Genomic DNA, 17,802 nt, shown 5'->3' with positions numbered 1-17,802 from the left:
TGTGCTTGAGATATTACTTTTAAAATGTGGCAGATGGACCTTATATGACCCAAGACGGTTTTCTGGAGTCTGTCGCTGCCTCCCAGTATCAGCCAGAGAACATGACTGCTCTCCTCTGCTAACGGCTCGCAAATGGGTGTAGTATTGTCGCCACAGTTGCTGTGTAGAGCCACACAAAGCAACACACAGAAGCCTCATTTCCCTCAAGGCTGTGGGTGCTCCGTCCCTGGCCCCCTGGTGTGGTGACAACCAGGGCCCATGGGAGGAGGAGGCAGGAAGTCACCTGCCAAGTGGCCTTTGTTCGCTAACCAAAATCAGGTATGCTCAGAACAGACACAGAGCTGCTTTTTTGGGTCTTACGTGGCTGACCCGCGTTCCTGTGAGGACCTGCCTTGTGGGTGTTTGTTTCTCGTGCTCAGCTGGGGCTGGTTCCCTGCCTCCCCTCCGCCTCCCACTCCATGTGGGGTCACGAGTGCCTGTACCTTGTCTATCTTGTTATCTTTCTCTGTGTCTCTCCTATTGCCACCCTCCCTGTCGCTCCACACCCCTCTCCCACTCTCTCCCTCCTTCTCTCCAGTTTGGGTCCCATCTACCTGCTGCTCTTGGCCCTCCCTGCAGCACCCTTCCCCCCACCTTGCTTCTGCGTGCTTTCCTCCAGGGCCTGGTGTGGCCCGTCCCCACTGGCCCTCACAGTCCGGCTACTTCCTGGACAGCTCCCGCTGTCCCTGCCCACTCTCACTTCTCCTCAAGCACCCAGGTCCATTTCCCAGGCCCATCATACCTGCAGTCAATGGCTTATCTGGACAGTAGGGGCCAGGTATTTGCAAGTCTTAACTCATTTCATTTTTCCCAACTCTAGGTCAGCAACCAGGTTATACCCATTTAACAGTTGAGAAGACTGAGCCTCTAAAGAGTAAAGATCACCATAAGGTCAAGGACCTTGTTTGTCTTAATATCACTATATTCCTGGCATTTGGTCTTGCTCAGTGTAGGTACTCGGCGTATATTGAATGAATCACTAATACGAATTACTGCCAAAACGGTTTTTCCTCAGGGACACTGGGCCACATTTGCGAACATCTTTGGTTGTTACAACTCAAGGAGGTAGGTGCTGCTAAACATCCTACCGTGCACAGGAAAGCCCCCACAACTGAGAATGATCCAGCCCCAAATATTAATAGTGCCAAAGTTGAGAAACCCTGACCTAGAAGAAGAGAATTAGCTACCTGAGAAAAGAAAAATAAGTCTTGGCTGAACCTGCAGTGAAGACGACTTGGGACAAAGTCCCACCACTCCCCTCTGGGAGTGGGGAGAAAATCTACACACATTATCCCTAAATCTAATAAAGACCCTAAAAGGCAAAAGTGAGCCCCATTTTACTTATGAGAAATCTGAAGTTCAGAGAGGTTTAGCCACTTGCCCAGCATCACACAGCCACCAAGTGGCAGAGTCAGGCTCGGAGTCCACGGCTGTCTGTCCCTCATTCCTATGCGCACCCTACATTCCCACCGGCATCAGTGATGGCGGCCTCACCTGGGTGCTTATTAGAACCGCGGCAGCAGTCCCAGGCCAGACCTGAGTCAGAATGTGCGTTTTTGACAAGGCCCCAGGGGACTTGTGTGCACAGTGGTTCTGAGAATCATAGCCTTTGAACTATTCCCATTTTCCAAGGTTTCTACACAAAAACCGCCCCTGACAGACTTGCTGTAATTGAGCAGAGTCACAGATCACTACGGGATATGTTAATAATGAGTCTTCAAAAGAAAACCCCGCTAGACAGAGGCCTCCACTGGCAATATGTCAGCACTCACGGTGGCATTTTCCTAGCACTCCAGGGGACAAGCCCATAAATGTAATTTGGCACCAAGCAACAGAGTTCTCATGCCTTTCACCTGGCGCATTAGGATGAATGCTTTTGTATCTAAACCACTCGGCCTAAAAGCTTCCTCTGAGTAGAGCCTGGAATTAACCTTCATCCACTGTAATTCGCAGCATCGTCAGATTGTGAACTTCTCAGAATCAAATGCACCCTTATCACCGTGATTTATGGCTTTGCTTGAGCCTAAGTGCGCGTTTAGCAGCAGTATTTCAAAATTGTCAACCCATTGAGATGTTCTGCTGGGGAATTAACCCAGGCCATTGGACTCAATTCTCTTTGGACACATTCTAACATTTTTGGGGTAATATATAACCCAAGGAGGGAAGTTGGTTGTTCAAGCCTTCACGGGAAAGAGGCGATAAAACCAACAAATAGTGGTTTGCCATGGCCCCCCAGTACTTCTCCAATGACTGTGCCCACAAGTCGCTCAGGGTCTTGCCAGATTGCAGGTTCTGACTCAGTACTGGGTGGGGGTCAATACTGCAATCCAACAAGGTGGCAGTGAAGCCTTATAAATCATGGAAATGCTCCCAAACCAAAAAACTGTTAGGACACTTTCTACAATCTATGGAAAATGTCCCCAAGCGTCTTACACGGATCAGCAAATATCTTCAGAGTAACTCTGTGAAGAGAGGAGTCTCACCATTTCACAGATGAGGAGACTGAGGCTCAGAAAGGCTATGTCATTTGTCCAGGGCCATCTGGCAGGTCCATGGAAGAGCCAGCATTTGAACTCAGGTCTACCCAACCCGAGTGTGTGCCCTTAATCAGGAATGACACATCACAACCTCCCTCTTCAGTGCAGTCACTGGGCCAGCAGCAGCAGTGTCACCGGAGAGCTTGTTAGATTGCAGCCCAACCCCTGTCCTATGGGGCTGTGCAGAGGGTGGCTGGTGATGTGACAGCAGCCTTATCAGAGCAGGCCCAGGAGAAGAGCAGAGAGGGTACCAACACGACAGTCGATGTTTTGTAACCTGGTGTCAGACATGACATCCATCACTTTTGTCATCTTCAGTCCTTTAGAAGTGAGTCACGAAGTCCAGCCCACACTCAGGGACGGGACCCCACAGGGTGGGATTCCCCAAAGGTGGGCTTATCAGGGGTGTCTCGGAGGCTGAATGATGTGGGAGGGAGGAGGCAAGCCTGCCAGCCACACGGCGTTCTCAGTCACAGCTGACAGCCTTGAGTGCCAGCTCCCACCCAGCTTCCAGTCTACCCCGATCTGTTCATTTTCTTGCCCACCTGAATGAATGTGAGCACTGAGATTTGTTCCTGAGTCACTTGGGGGTTGGGTGGCACAGGAAAAGGAGGAGGCTGAGGGTGACATCCAGCTTTCTGGCTTGGGTGACTGTGTCTTCTGACAACACATAACTTAAGAAGAGCCACCAGCACCCCTCCACCAAGGGGCATTCTCCTGATGACCCCTTCTTTGCTTTAACACTTTGCTTCCCAAAGTGTGGCAGTTTATGACACCAGTGGTACCTGGATGGTTTCTCCTCCCGCAGGTTCCAAGGCTTGAGGTGGCAGGGCAGGGTACCTTACCTTGGGGCAGGCTCGTGGAAGGGCTCTTGCCATGAGGGGGTGCTTCAGCCTCAGGGATGACAGCAGAAATGCAACAAGGAATCCAGGGCGCAGTCATCAGTCCCCTTAGCCACTGGCAGCGGCTCCAAAGTGTGGGTCCCCAGTGACTTGGGGGACCCTAACTAACCTGCTATAGGTTATACAGTGGTACACTAGCTCTGAGAGCCACCAGCACCCAGCTAGCCCCACCCCCTAATTCAAATCAAACCCACGTTTGTAAAGCGCCTACCATTAATTCCATCTATCAGCACACCAGACCTGTGCCCATTATAGAGATGGGTAAGCTGAGGCTTGAGACACGCACTGTAGGCTATCTGAGGTCACAGGACTTGGAAGTAACAATGGTGGAGTCTACACCCAGGTCAGTCTGACTCTGTAGCTAGCATTCTTTCCATTACCCCCTGCCCAAGGTAGGGACTGTTGATTTGAAGGCAGGGAGGATCCGTGTGTATTGGAGACCATGCTGTGTCATTGTCCTGGGATAGATCACAGGGTTTGACGTGCCAGGGCTGAACCGTGATTCTGCCTTAGACTTTACGCAGCAATGGACATCGGAGTCATGCAGGAGCATTTGTTTGGGACAGGAGTGTCTGGACCAGGAGGGAGCCAAGCTCAGAAATGGGCTCCATGGGCAGGTGGTGGAGTTTCTAGCTTCAGAGCTCACCAAGAAGAGAGCCTGGAGCTGATGGTTTGAATGTTGGGGCCAGGGACAAAAGGAACTGAGCCTTCTCCCCCATCTTCCACTGGAAGTTCCTGAGAAGCAATAAAGCTTGGTGGTTAGAGCATGGTGCCTGGTGTCTGAACGGTGCTCTAACCAGCCCCAACACTCACCTATCTGAGCCTCAGTATCCATGTCTGTAAAATGGGCACACTGCTAGCACTTACCTCTCAAGGTTATACTTGATGATGCATGCAAACCACGAGGTTGGACAATTAAGTCCGCAAACTCATCCTAGATAAAGTGCTATATGCTTCATTGCTGAATATCACCTTCGAAGTGCTCCCCTTGGGAAGCTATGCACCGACGCCAGTGCCTAGTCCACCCGTCAAAGCAATTTTGGAACTCTTTTTTCTGGAATTGCCATCAGAGCTTGATATCCTGAATGTCATCAAAATGTCTTCCTTTCAATACTTCCTTTATCTTCAGGTAAAAAAAGCAGTCACTGGGGGCCAGACCAGGTGAGTAGGGAGCGTGTTCCAATACAGTTATTTGTTTACTGGCTGAAAACTCCCTCACAGACAGTGCCCTGTGAGCTGGTGCATTGTCGTGATGCAAGAGCTGTGAATTGTTGGGGAAAAGTTCAGGTCGTCTAACGTTTTCACGCAGCCTTTTCAGCACTTTCAAATAGTGAACTTGGTTAGCTGTTTGTCCAGTTGGTATAAATTCATCATGAATAATCCCTCTGATATCAAAAAAGGTTAGCAACATTGTTGCAGCAAGTTCACGAACTTAATCTTCAGTCCTCGTAACTTGACTCAGGGGAGAGCTCCACCACCACCATCATCGTCACTGTTAGTGATTATTGGCTGTTGCATTTCCATTAACGGCCTGTCTGGGAGAAATGGAAACTCTTCCAGCGGTGCCTTTCTCAATAGTTAATGATTGTAGAACAATCTCACTTTCCTAACCACTTCATCTAAGTGTTACTTAACTGACAGGATAGGTTATTTTAGGGAGAAAAATATCCATCAAGCTCTTAAGTGTGCCAGTCCTTAAAGGTTTCCATGACAACACACACCTGGATGTTTCCGGGGGAGGGCAGCCACCTCAGGGAAGAGTCAAAACTGAAATCAAGAGATGCGGAGAGGGTCCTCCCACTCTTGCTATTTTTCTGGCTGTGTGTACAGCCCTGGGCAGAACGCTTTACACAGGTCATCTCTTATAAACCCCACCACAACCCTACGGGGTAAGGACTATTATTCGTATCCCCATTGTACAGATGAAGAAACTGAGACTCAGGTTTAAACTTGCCCAAGATGAGTCTTGTCAGCCTAAAGGACTTATACTAGAGCAGGGGTTCTCAGCCTCAGCACTATTAACATTTTGGGTCCGATAATTCTTTGTTGTGGGGCTGTCCTGTGTGCTTAGATGTTCAGCAGTGTCCTCGGCCTCTACACACTAGATACCAGTAGCATCTCCCTCCTCCTCCCAGGTGTGACAACCCAAACTGTCTCCAGACATGGCCAGTTGTGCCCAGTTGTTCACCCCCGGGCTAGGCAACCATTTTTTCTAATACTTGTGCCGCATTCCATGTTTATAAAGCTCTTTCACAGGACCTGTCTCATGGGATCCACATGTGATTATGTGACTTTGGGGTCCTTAATGGTGAGGATCCTGGGACCCTGGGATGAGCCCAGTCCACGAGTTAGGGTAAGTGCTCAGAAATCAGGGTCAAACTAAATTATCTGCCCTCCTCGTTGGACAGACATGTCTCTCAGTATCACCTTCTTTTATGGACAAGGGAACTGAGGATCAGAGAGGAGTAGGGACCCCAAGGGTCCCACAGCCTGTGAGCTGCAGGTCTGTGTGGGGACCCAGGTGGGTCTGACTTGAAGCCAATGGTTTCCACTATAGCCTCTAAGGACTTCTGATCCCAAAGGCATTTATTTTGTTCATACACAACTGCCCAGCTCAGTTTACTGTGCTGTATCACAGAAACAAGGAGGGGCCCAGGCAGCCCAGAGTCATGTCCCCCCCGCCTGCTTAGGACCCAAATGTCCTGTCCTGGCAGATGTCAGGCCCTCAGTGACACATAGGAAAGTGGCATGAGGAGAGGGCTGTCATCTTCCCGCAATTACAGAGGAGAATGAAGGATATTTCAATGAAAGCAGCTTTGATGCCGTCAGTGGTCCTCGTAAGGAGGTTGGGGGCATTACGTGGCTTGGGCATTGATTGCCCAGGCTACACGCACAAGCTCCCTTAATCTTCTCAGCAGTCAGCAAGGATAAGCTATCATATCTCCATTTACAAAGCTGAGGCCCAGAGTCAGTGACAGCCCCAAAGTCACACAGCTGGGGAGCAACGGCCTGTCTGCAACTAGCGCCCTGGTGAATCCATCCCAGCAGCTGTTCCCAGGAGCCATGTGAGGTCTGGTGCCTTCCAGGCAAAGCTTCTCTCTTGACCAAGAACTAGTAGCTGGTGTATAAAGACCCCAGCTCCCTCGCCCCTGAAGTGATGCTCCATGCTGACTCCCAGCCCTCCCCAGTGGAATGCAGCTCCAGTTGCCCACAGCGATCACTTCATTATCTGCTTTCCTTCCCTATCTCACTCCCCACTCCCCAACTGGAGTCTCCTGGGAGCACTTCCCAGATGAAGCACTCGCATCCTTGTCTCAGGGTCTGTTTCCGGAGGAAACTACGCTATGAGAGTGATGATTGTAATGGTCATTGTAATAGCTAATATTTGTGGAGTACTTCCTACATGCTCTGCAGACACTTTTCCCATTTAACACTCACGAGAGAAATCCCCCGGGCATTATCAACATCATTCCCATTTTATAGATGAGGAACTGAGGCTTGGAGAGCTTAAGTCAGCGGTATAAAGTCGCACGACTCATAATGATCACAGCTAGGATAGGAACCCAGATTTCTGGAACTCCACAGTTTGAAGATACCACCTCTGTGCCCCACTGTCTCCTGGTTTTATCTTCTGTTGTCTGTGAGGAGGAGAGGAGCATGAGGGGGAGAAAGGGCTGTGGGTTTGCTGGTCCTGGAGGAAGAGTTTTAGCTCAGTTTGGGTTTTTTCCTCCTCTGAAGTTTCAGCAGGGAGTTGCTGGACAGCTCCTAGGGCCAAGCGCTCCCCCAGGGAGGGGTGAGAGAAGTCAGCACCCTCCCTCAGGATCCCGCTTAACACTGCCCTTTACCTGCAGTGTCATTAATTAGTATTAATAGAGCACCTACTGTATGCCAAGTACTGTCCTCCGAGATCTCAGACATGCCAACAAAGGCTTCACAGATCTCAGAAAAGACAGAGATCTGTGCTGTGTTCTCCAGCACTGGAGATGATAGTGGAAACTACGCCCCTCCATCTGAACCCCTGAGATGCCCTCGCATGTATTGACAAGAAGAATTGGGGTGAATATGAGGGCATCTCTAGCCACAGGAGGAAGGGACCTAGTATGTATTAATCTCTCTCCACATTCTTGGAACTGCATTATCTAATGCAGGGTTTCTCAACCTCAGCCCTAGTCACATTTTGAGCAGGAAAATTGTTGTCAGGGGCTGCCTTCTGCATTTTTCTGCCTCTGGAAAGCCGTGCAGGACATGGGAGTGGCACTAGGGGATGGCACAGTACCCCTGTCATTTCAGTGTGTCCTGAGCAGGAAAGGGAACTGCACTGCCGTGTCTCTTTTGGATTGGCAGCTCTGAAGGACTCAGTCATCCAAATGACAGCAGAATATATAGCTGTAACGTGTCTGGGACGTGTCAGATATAACAGCTGCTTCTGTCAGGCATGGCACACTGCTGTCCCCACCTTACTGGGGCCATTTAGGTAAGGAAAGCTGGAGGCAAACCCTGGGTCTTCGAGGAGCCCAGCGCAAGGAACAAACACATGGGAATGAGCATGAGGAAATCTCATCTAGGCTCCCTCTTAGCATTCAAACCTCAGCTTAAATGTCACCGCTTTCCAGGCGACCCCTTGACAATCATGGCTGATGTATCCACTCACATCATCCTGTTTCTCATTTCCCTCAGAGCACTTACTGTCAGAAATGAGCTTCCTTCATTATATGTTAACCTTTTTTACACGCTGTCTCCCAACACTAGAATGGGGGCTCCATGGGGTAGGACCAATCTGCTTTCTGTCTCTATGGATTTACCTACTCTAGATATTTCATATACGGGTAAATGGAATGATATGGTATGTGGACTTTTGTTTTTAAGATTCATCCATGTTGTGGCATGTATCAGTCCTTCATTCCTTTGTCTGACTGAATAATATTCCATCACGTGGACATACCACAATTCGTCTATTCAGTCATCCATTGATGGACATTTGGATTGTTTCCACTTTTTGGCTATTGTAGTGCTACTATGAACATTCATATACAATTTTTCGTTTGAACACCCATTTTCAATTCTTTTAGGTATCTGCCTACCGAGGAGTCAAGTTGCTGGGTCATATGGTAATTTTATGTTAAACTTACTGAGGAACTACTAAACCGTTTTCCATAGTGGCTGCACCATTTTACATTCCCATCAGCAATATATGAGGGTTCCAGGATCTCCACGTCCTTGTCAACACTTATTATTTTCCTGTTTTTCTTTTTTATTATGGCCACCCAGTGAGTGTGAAATGATGCTACCTCGTTGTGGTTTTGATTTGCATTTCCCTAATGACTAATGATGTTGAACATCCCTTCATGTTTGTTGGCCATTTGTATTTCTTCTTTGCAGAAATATCCGTTAAAAAAAAAAAAGAAATATCCATTCAAATCCTTTGCCCATTTTTAAATTGGGTTGTTTGTCTTTTTGTTGTTGAATTGTAAGAGTTCTTTATATATTCTGGATACTAGACTCTTTTCTGATATATAACTTCTAAATATTTTCCCCCCTTAGGTGGGTTGTCTTTTCATTCTTTTTTTTTTTTTAAGATAATGGCCATTTTAATGCCTTTATTGTGTCATTCTTCGATGGATTATGTTGGCTGTGGATTGAAACAGGTATCCTTTATCAGTTAGGATATTTTCTATCTTATTGCTTGTTTGTTTGTTTATTTTAAGGAGGGCGCAGCTCATAGTGGCCCATGTGGGGATCAAACTGGCAACCTTGGTGTTATTAGCACCAGGCTCTACCCGACTGAGCTAACAGGCCACCCCAGTCTTTTCATTCTTGATTGTATCCTTTGATGCTCAAAAGTTTTTAATTTTGATGAATTCCAATTTATTTTTTCTTTTTGTTTCTTATGTTTTTGGCATCACACTTAAGAAACCATTGCCAAAGATCATGAAGATTTACCTCTGTGTTTTCTTCTAAGAGTTTTATAGTTTTAAATTTTATATTTAGGTCTTTGATCCATTATGAGTTAATTTTGCACATGGTATGAGATAAGGGTCCAACTTCAATTTTTTACATATGGATATTGTGGCAGATACTTTAGTTATCCAGTTTACAGGTGAAAATACAGAGGCTGAGAGGGGGTAAAAGACTTGTTCAATGTCACCTGGCCACTGAGAGGTGAAACGGGAATATCAGGTCCCAAGCTGGTCCCCTTTCCATCACACCCAAATGCCCTCTATGATATCCCTTTATTATTTTGAGAGCAGGGAGTATGGAAAACACAGACCTAGGAAATAAGTCACACATTCTATCCTGGCTCTGGGCAAGTCCATCTTTGTCTCTGGGCCTCATCTTCCTCTTCTGTACAAAAGGGTGCTGATCTCTAAGGGTCTTTCCTGCTCTCATTACTGGCGCCCTGAGAGCCTCACACTCCCATCGCCCTCATTTTTCCTCTCTGGAGGTGCAGTGGGAGCCCTCCCAGTCAGAGCTGCGCCTCTGGAAGGAGCCCCATCCTGGGCCTCAGCCAGCCTGTGGAAAACATCCTCCACGTCCCTTGACACAGTTGCAGCCCTGAGCAGCCCCATAGGAAAACTGTGGAACTGCAGAAAATGCAAGCGAAGAAAGGCTTTCTCACCCTGCTGACAGTTTTCTTCACAGGTATCACAATGAAGCTATTTGAGAGTCAGCTGGCAAAGCACCTGGCTCTAAATAGCCCTCTCACATCCCTCCTTAACCAGAAACAGTGCAGCCCCACCCCCACCCCCCAAATGCCCAGGACCAGGGCCTAACCCACAGTGGAGCCTCCATATGTAGTTGAATGAATGAACAGATGAATGATGACTCCACACACTTTGTTTCCCCTAATTGCCTTTGACGAGGGCTTGGCAAACTTTTTCTAAAAAGGCCAGATGGTAAATAGTTTTGACTTTACCGTCTCAGTCACAACTACTCAGCTCTTCCATTATATTCCCAAAAACAGCCATCGATGATGCATAAGTAAGTGGGTATGGCTGTGTTCCAAAATAAATTTTATTTCTGCACACTGAAATTTCAACTTCCTATATAATTTTCATGTGTCTGCAAGCGAGGTGACAGGATTAACATACCAAAGAGATTCCTGAAGCTCGCAAGGTTTCAGCAGAACGGTGGATCCATTGTATTTTCTGTCTGTTCCTTTCAATTATTCATTCTTGTTGATTGTTTCTGTTTGACCCGAACAGTCATAGACCACACTAGTGGGGCAGGTGGTTTGCTGGTAGTTTTTATTTATTTGTTTGCATTATATTTATCCTAATTTCTTAATTCCTAAGACTACAGTCCTCTTTGCCTAATCAGAAATGAGGCAGCCTGGATTCCTGGAAGGAGAGAAGGAGGGACCTTAGAGTTCTGCAAGATTCTAGCCGACTAAGGAAATAGTTACCTGATAAGGCTTAGTGGGGAAAACCAAGCTGTAGTCTTTCTTGGCCTTTTAAGGTCTGGCATCTCCATTATGAACACGTGGTTACACTGATGGGCAGTCTCTCCTGTCTTTGATTTTACTACTGAATGAATGTATCCTCTTTCCAAATATCTGTAGAAAGCTACGGGGCTATCAGTCATTCATACTTTAATATTAACTCGTTTTCACACAGCATTTTAATTTTTATTAAAGCACCTTCATCACATCTCCAATATCATTTACGCCCATGAAGGAGGTACTATTGCTATTGTCTCTGTTTACCATTGAGAATCAGGGAGGTGGAGCGACCTGCCCTAGATCTTGCAGAAGGAGCCATGGACTCCTAGTCCAGTGCTCTTTGCACCCACGATGCACAAGATATTTGTCTTCCGGAGCTGGTGGGCCAGGAGGTGTTAAGTGAATGGCAGCTCAGGAGGGCGGAGCGTGAGGGCCCTGAGCGCCTGCATTGGGGGATAAAGGAGGGCAGGGCATGATGCGCTTTCCCCTCCTTTTCATAAGAAACATTGTCTGACTTTGACTCTAGGGTTCCGGAACCCGGATTCTGGGGCATGTGCAGTTGGGACAGCTACACTCACCCGTAACCCCAAGGGTCCAGAAAACCGATAGGGAGTAATTAAGGTCTAAGTTAAATCAACCAATAGAGCCCAATAGAGCCGCCCCCCATTTAAAGACGGGCTCCTCACCCCACCCCCATCACATAGACTCCCCTCGGCCTTGCTGGAGGTCCTCGGCCTCCTCTTCCACTGCCTCAATCCTCGCTCCCCGCCCTCCCGTTTCCTCCTCCAGGACCCCGACTGCTGCGCAGGGGGAGGCCGGACTCTGCCCCCGCCCCGCCTTCCCCCTCCCGCTGGGGGCGGTGGCCCATGGCGGGCGCGCTTATTGGCTGCTGCGTGAGCGAGGGCCGCGGCCGGCAGCGCTGATTGGCCGGCGCGGCTCGGCGGAGCTTGGGCGCCCCGCGAGTCGCTGGGGGAAGCCGGGCAGACGCCGGGCGCGACCAGAACGCAGGGCGCGGAGCCTTCCAGTCGCGGCCCCAGCAGCTCCGAGCCCGCACACCTCCGAGCCGGGGCCTGGAGGTAAGTGCGGGGCGCCGGGGGGCGTGGGGCGGGCGCTTCGGCTCTAACCCCAGGGAGCAAACACCGAGCATCTTCTCCCGGAAACGCGGCCCTCCGCCTCGGGAGTCCTGGGTCCCCTTCCCCGAAAGGAGAGGACCTCCCACCCGCCCCAGAGAGCAAATAGCTTTCTTTTTCCTTCAAAATGGGTCCTTCCTCTTGACCCTATGCTCTAGGGATAGGCTTCCCCTCCCTAATTTACCCCTTTGAAATGAAATGTGCCACCCAAAAGTGGGGTCCAGCCTCCCCAGGTATCTGTGACCCCCCTTATATCTGTGGAGATCCGCGTCCTTTCCCCCTCCCCAAAGACTATGTTTGGATTTCATCTCCCCACCCTCCCTTCGGAATGGTGGGGGTCTTCTCAGCTCACACATAAGGTGTGCTCCCACCATGGAAAATGGAGGCCGTCAGATATCCTGGGAAATAAGCCTCTCTCTCCTTAAGGCACGGAGCTCCCAGGGCCGAGAGACTGCATGTCACCCCCCTGCTTCCCCCTCCTCAGAAACCAGACTCTGGTGTGTGCCTTTAGAGGTGATTCCCTCCCCTTCCCCCCACCCATAAGAAAGGCATGGTTGCCTCAGACACCATCACACTAAAGGCATTTTGGAGATTTCCCCCCTTCCTCCAGTAAAGATGTAAAATGAGGGACTTTTATCCTCAGAAACTGGGCAAGGGTCTGGATACCCGTCCACACCGAGTCACCCCCCCTCCACCCCATCTAACCCTTTCACACCAGCCCCATTCCATTAACACCCCATCTCCCATCCCATCCTTCCCCAACTGTACTCCCCACCCCCTCGCTGCTCTACCAATTCCATCTCACCTTTCCTCACCCTGGCCAGAGACTAGGACTCGAGGAAGAGGTTTAGTAAGTTTTAGAAAGACTGAAGCCCTTAAAGCTGGGGGCCTAAGCCTAGAGACCCTTCTAAGAGCCTCCAAACTCTGACAGCAGAGATAGCCTCTCAGGCAGCAGAACTAACAGGGACATCCCCACCCCTACCCCCCACCCCCCCACACACAAAGGGCTGTGTTCAGAATATTCTCCCCTGAGGCAGTCCAACCCCTCTCCTGGAGAAGGGGGTGTCCATGCAGAGAGAAGGGTCCCAATTTGCACCCTGGGGCTTCCCCATGCCCCCCGAGCTCCTATGGTCATTGCTCAATGGAATTCTCTAGGTGTTTGACTAAGGGAGATGGATGCTGCAGGAACCATCCACTGGGCTGGAGATAGTGTTGGCTTTGTTGTTTTCATGAAGCTGGACTGAGGGACAGGATGTCGGTGACCTGGGGGGGTCTGAGAGCAGCTCTCCTCTGGGAAGCCAGATGGTGGTGAGGAGCTTGCTCTTTGGAGCTGCGCCCTTGACCTGGAGTATGGAGTGTCTCCTGGATGCCCAAAGAGGTCAGCCCTGGGGCGAGAGAAATGGCCCAGTCCAGAGCCCTAAGACCTCAGAGGGCTTCTAGATCAAAGATCCTGCCCTTTCCTTTGACAGTTAAGCAAACAGAGGCGCAAAGAGGGGAAGAGGCTTGTTCAAGGTCACCCAGCCAATAGGTTGCAAAGCTGGTCATAGCCTCTCCAGGGCTTGTGGTGTACCGGGGTCCCGGACACTACCTCCAGTCCTCTCATTTACAACCCAGACTGCTGGGGGCTGCTGTCCCCACTTGTCAGAGAGGTGCCAAGGCTCTGCCAATGTCACATAGCTAGGAATGGGCAGAGCTGGAACTCAGTGCCTTCCCCCAACAGGCCACCTTATAGGATCCATTCCTGGGAGTTTACCCCCAGGTGATCTTTTTATTGAGCCCACCGCCAGGTGTAGGCTTGCCAAAATCCAAATCAACCCAGAATAGCAAATAAGATTGTTTGCAATGTGCTGGAGCCAAGACTGCTGCAGGAGCCTCAGTTGCAGAGCGGGGTTTGCTCCAGGAACTTTGATCAGGGTCCCAGGAAGTCACATCCCCTTCCTCCAGGGCCTCTTTCCTGTTGGTACCTGGACATTCCCTTTGGCCCCGAGCTCCCTGCAGCAATCTCCCATCCCTGCTCAGAGCACGGCTTCTTTTCCTGAGGCATCAGACCAGACAAGAGCTGGAACTCTGGCCTGTAGTACTTCAATTTAGAGCAGGAACGAAGTTCAAGGTGAATGTTGAGAGCATGAGGGGGAACTGTAGTGCATCGGGGTTGAGAGATTGGTCTCTGACCCCTTATCTGGATCTAGAGCCCAAACCTGCTACTTACTGTGTGATCTTGGGGAAATTATTACCCTTTCTGTGACTTGGTTCGCTCTGTCCTCAAGGGTAAAACGAGTTAATCCTCATAAAGAGCATAGCACACAGTAAATAAAAACAATGCTTATGATTACTAGTGCAAAGTCATCTCTAAAACAGTAGGGAGGTTGTGCTTTTAGGTAAAATGGATAACCCGCCCTAGAGGTAATCTGCCAAGGGCCAAGGCAATGAACAGTCGGCCGGCACTTGGAGACAAAGCTGATGTCTTCCCAGAGAGACAGCGCAGTACGCAGAATGGACCACAGACCCTAAAGGCACATGGAGTCAAAAGTCGACTCCTGGCTACCGCTGGCTGGGGGACCTTAAGCAAGTCAGTCACCTCTCTCTGAGCCTCAGTTTCTTCATCCTTGAATGAGGTTTGTTGTAGGGTAGGCATCCGATTAGAGACAGATCTCGAGCAGGGTTTCTCGTCCTTGGCACTGTTGACCTTTGGGGCTGGATAGCCGCATTTTGTGGAGGCCGCCGCCCTATGCGCTGTTAGGAAGGGTGGTTGGCGTCATCCCTGCCCTATACCCATTAGACTCCAGTTGCCACCCCCTCTAGTGATGACCCCTAAAACCATCTCCAAACGTTGCCAAATGTCCCCAGGGGGGGCAAAGACACCCATGGTTGTGGTCCTGCTGGAAGTTGCCAGTGGCTGAAATTCAGGCCGTTGAGCTTCCTGGGACCAGGAGACAGGACTCTGAGGCCTCATCGCAACTGGCCGAGCCTCTGTCCCGGCCATGAGGAGTCGTTCCACCAGCATCCCTGTGGCTTTTGGGGTCAGACTGACTGGAGCTGAACTGGGCTTCCACCAGCCCGAGGGCCTCAGGCCACAGCCACTTTATCTCTCAGTGTCCCATCCCCGTCTTTAAAAAGGGAATAACAGTAAATTTTGTTTGAAAAAAGGAGGAGAAGGAGAGGCAATGGTAGACACTGGGTGCAATTTCAACTCAGGCTCCACCTCCCTAGTGACAATCATCCATAAATAATGGCAGCTGTATTTGCCGAGTGTTCGGTGGGTATTACGGCTGTTCCAAGGGGCGTTTTTGCATATTTACTCATCTCATTGCTCACAACAACTGGAGGAGAAAAGACTGATCAGATTGCAGAGAAGGGAAATAGAGACTCCAAAGGGATGACTGCCTCCCCTGGGCTCAGTTTACTCATCAATCAATGGGAATAACACTGTCTTATCCCTTGACCATCACAACAGAGTCTGGGAGGACCAGCTGCCACAGCGAATGAGAAAACAGGGTCAAAAAGTCAGAAATGCTGAATGAAATCAGTGGTAGGTGGAGAAAGTCCAAAGTGCTTCCTTCCAACAGCAGCCACCCCCCCACACACACCTGAAATCATTTGCAGGAATTGATCGGACTTGACCCTGTACAACCCCTTGACGTCCTGCTATGGGCTTGGCTTGGGGTCTGTTTCCCAGCCGCTCCCATGGAGTCAAGGAAAAAGTCCCATATTTGGAAAGCAGATGTATTGCTGGGTGCCCTAGAGATGGTGACTCCTGGACCTCAGGTTTCTCCTCTGTAAAATGGCAGCATCACATTGGAGGTGTTTAGAGTGGAGAAGAGCAAGCACAGTCGAATGCTTTCTACCTGCAAGCCACTGAGTGCTATTAGGAAGAGCTCATTTAATGCTCTCAATAACCCAGGTGGGCAGGTCCTCTTTTGTGGATGAGGACACAGAATCAGAGAGTTTTAAGTTTCTTGGCCAAGGTCACAGAGATAGGAAGAGCCCCAGAAGCTGAACTTGAACTTGGCCAGCTCCAAACCCAACTCTTCAAACATAGGTTTCGCTGGGAGCCTCCAAGTCCAAAGAATTGGACTCCCTCCTCCTTCCCTTCCATGTCTTTTTCACTCCGTCTATATGTATGTACTGATTCTGCTTTTTAAGGATAATTTATTTCCTGAACAGGTGGAGCAGTACATGGTAAAACAAACAGTACAACTGGGTTTACAGAGAAAAGTAAAATTTCCTCCCGTATCCCCATCTCCTGGGCCCCTTCCTCTCCCGAGAGGTAGCTCTGTATTTTTTAAATGGTCTCAGTTTGGCACTTTGTTTTTCATCCTTAATATATCACAGAGGTATTTTCTTATCCCTTTTCATGGCTGCAGAGTATTCCATTGTGTAAGGCACTTAATTGATCCGACCACTCCCCTGTCGATGGGTCTCTAGGCTGTTTTCAATATTTTCCCATCACAAAGGAAGCATCAACTGACAACCATGTCCATAGTCATTTCACACATGCAGGTATTTCCATAGGATAAATTCCTAGGAGTGGAACTGCTACATCGAAAGATATGTGTGTATTTTTCCTAATGCTTTCTGTAAACCATTTTCTTATAAAATATAGCATGCCTAGAGAAACACACACAAAACAAAAAAAGAACAGCTCAGTGATTTTTCGCGAAGCTAACCGATAACCGCCAACCAGGTTTAGAGTAGAGCCAGAAACAGCAGACCCCGCCCTCCCATGCCCTTTTTTTAAAAAATATTTTTTTATTTTTCCATTACAGTTGACATACAATATTATATTCATTTCAGGGGTTCAGCATAGTGATTAGACATATAACTTCCATAGTGATACCCCAGTTAGTCTAGCACCCACCCAACACCATATATTGTTGTTACTACCATAGTTCTGCCTAGATTCCCTGCGCTGTACGTCACATCCCGCATTCCTGTGCCTTTCTGCATTATTACCGCATCCCCACGTCATCCCGTCCGTCTCGCACAGACACCTTCGCTTGCTCTCTTTGTAGTCACAGGTGTACTACCTGAGAATGCGTCCTTCCGTACAGATTGGTCGTGCCTGGTCTCCTTCACTGTATACTTTTGTGTCGCGCTTCCTTTGCAGACTGTAACATCTGTGCAATTTAGCTCCGTACTTGGTCCATTCATTTTCCTGGATGAATGGTAGTCCATTGGGTGAATAGGTTATGATTTACTTACTGACTCCACTGCTGGTGGACGTTTGGGTTGTTGGCAGTTTGGAGTTTATCTCTGTCTGCTCACACTGCCCTAGCAAACTACTATAGACTGGGTGGCTTAAATGACAGGAATTTATGTTGCATCATCCTGGAAGCTGTAAGTCTGGATCAGAGTGCCAGCACGGTCGGGCTCTGGTGAGGGCTCCCTACCCACGTAAGCACCTGCCTTTTCTAGACTCAGTTTCTAACGTTTTCAGAAGAAGGGTCTGTTGGGGAGCATATCTCTAACACCTTGTCTCTGGTAATTGGTTTTACTGGGTTTCTGGGGTTTTATTCCACTGGGGTGGCAGGACCTAGGCGCCACACTGGAGTCAGTAAAATGCCTTACATAATGTTAGTAAGGAGGGCACAGCTGACCCTGTGATGTTTGGCTCACGGTAGATTTTAAAAACTCACCGTTCTGGAACCACTCAGGGCATTTTCAATACTGTGAATTCACCTCTGTGTTGATAGGGGGGTGAAGAGGAAAACCCCCCTCATAGGGGCCTGAAACTCCCACTGCTTGTCATGTTATGT

General features: G+C 49.1%; 1 protein-coding gene across 1 annotated transcript in view; it reads left to right on the top strand.

Annotated features, from left to right (window-relative positions):
• The first annotated feature begins 11,836 nt into the window (after positions 1-11,836).
• Positions 11,837-17,802, top strand: part of ABAT (4-aminobutyrate aminotransferase) — a 63,773-nt gene continuing 57,807 nt past the window's right edge. Inside the window, exon 1 of the mRNA XM_019754096.2 lies at positions 11,837-11,992. The gene's annotated coding sequence lies outside the window, so the exon portion shown is untranslated. The remainder of the gene's footprint in view (positions 11,993-17,802) is intronic.

This window comes from Rhinolophus sinicus, linkage group LG18 (assembly GCF_036562045.2).
Source record: "Rhinolophus sinicus isolate RSC01 linkage group LG18, ASM3656204v1, whole genome shotgun sequence".
Taxonomy (NCBI): domain Eukaryota; kingdom Metazoa; phylum Chordata; class Mammalia; order Chiroptera; family Rhinolophidae; genus Rhinolophus; species Rhinolophus sinicus.
This window is presented reverse-complemented; position numbering and strand designations above follow the sequence as displayed.